Source organism: Gossypium hirsutum, chromosome A08, assembly GCF_007990345.1.
Source record: "Gossypium hirsutum isolate 1008001.06 chromosome A08, Gossypium_hirsutum_v2.1, whole genome shotgun sequence".
In the NCBI taxonomy this organism is placed as follows: Eukaryota; Viridiplantae; Streptophyta; class Magnoliopsida; order Malvales; family Malvaceae; genus Gossypium; species Gossypium hirsutum.
The window spans coordinates 66,279,503-66,281,464 of record NC_053431.1 but is presented as its reverse complement, the minus strand read 5'-3'; positions in this window follow the sequence as shown (position 1 = coordinate 66,281,464).

Sequence of the window (1,962 nt, the reverse complement as noted above, 5' to 3'; positions counted from 1 at the left end):
TTTTGGCCATGTTGGGCCAAAATGGGCCTCGTGGGCCCCACAGGCTCATACGCCCACAAGGGTAAATCACACGGACGCGTGGAGATTTTTGGGCCAAATTGTGCAGTTCGCACAGTCAAGGCCATTTTTGGGCTTCGTGGGCCACATGGGCCTACATTATGGGCTTTGGGCCCATTTTCACGGTTTGATTGTTAAAGTTACATGGGTCGCCCGAGGCGACTGTGACCTTCTGTTGGGTCAATAAGCGTACCTGAACCCTGATGTGATAAAATGACGATTTTACCCTCATGTGATAAAATGACGATTTTACCCTCATGTGATAAAATAATGATTTTACCCTCATGAGATAAAAAGATGATTTTACCCTTATGTGATAAAATGACGATTTCAGCCTTATGTGATAAAATGATGATTTTCCCTACATGTGATAAAATGTCGATTTTACCCTCTATGATAAAATGACAATTTTACCCTTATGTGATAAAATAACGATTTTACCCTCATGTGATAAAATGATGATTTTACCATTATGTGATAAAATGACGATTTTGTCCTTATGTGGTAAAATGACGATTTTTCCCTTATGTGGTAAAATAACTGAAATACCTTCATAGGGTAAAATGACCGAAATACCCTCATAAGGTATAATGTCCGAAATACCCCTGTAGGGTAACATGACTGTAATACCCCGGTAAGGTAAAATGACAGATTTGTTCCACGATGTGTAAGACTGTATTTGAGCATACCATGTTATATGTATGTTGCATCCATGTATAATATTATGTTGCATTACATGGGGAGGGATATATGATTTTGGAGAAAGTGTACCGTATTGATATGGTCGCATGGGTCCTGCAAGACGACTGTGGACCTACCGATGGCTTTAAGCCTACTATACTAGCAGCTTTGCTGCAATACTATTTTAGTGCGTGACCATGCTACTTGGCGTGTAGGGCTGGGTGGGTCAATTTTATCCCCACATGGTTGGTACGGAGATGGTGTGTAGAGGCTGGATTGTGTAAGAATTTCTGCTTGCATACTGCACTGATTACTATTACTACAATGATCACGGTTACTAGACTGATTACTATTACTGAAAAGGGCTAAAGCCCAGACTGCTACTATTACTGAAATGGACTAAAGCCCAGACTGCTACTGTCACTAAAATGGGCTAAGGCCCAGACTACTACTGTTACTAATACGGGCTTAGGTCCAGAATGTATTTGCTCTCTGTATGTCTATCTTTTTGTTATTATGGGATTACACACTGAGTTTTCGTAAACTCACCCAACTGTATTAACTGTACAGGCAACCCTTAGGCAGATCGGTGCTGCGAGGGTCTCGAAGGTGGACACACAACAACTTACGCTTCCAAATTTATCTTTTAACTTATAAGTAGTTTTATTTGGATATTTTTATGTAAAAGGCATCTTTAAATTTTATTCTTTAATTTGGGATTTTATTATTTTATTATGATTTATACCTGCTAGTAGTAGGATGCGGGTTTTCAAAAGATATGCATGATTTACCAAAATACCGCGAATACAGAAAATCGTTTCAAAAGCTTCCATGATAATCGAGATTTTGAAATAAATAATTCTTTAAAGTAAATCCTTTTGATAGTGACACAAGTTTTAATATCATCTTTTAGATTACACAAAGAGGTTGAAGAAAGAGCAGACTTTCCAACGAAATTACGTTTTGAAAAAAAACTCCAATGTGGCATCTCAGATTCGGCCATAATGTCTAGGCTGGGTTTGGGGTGTTACATTTAGTGGTATCAGAGCCAGGTTGCAAAACTCGGCTGTGGATTTCAGTTCCTTTTAAAATTGAAATTTTAAAAATGGACAGTTTTAAATGGCTTGAAATACTTGAAAATGTTTTGCTGAATGTGTGGTACACCGAGTCTTTGGCACCGATTCTGCATGTTCTCTAAAACTTCTGCCTATTTAATTTGAAGTA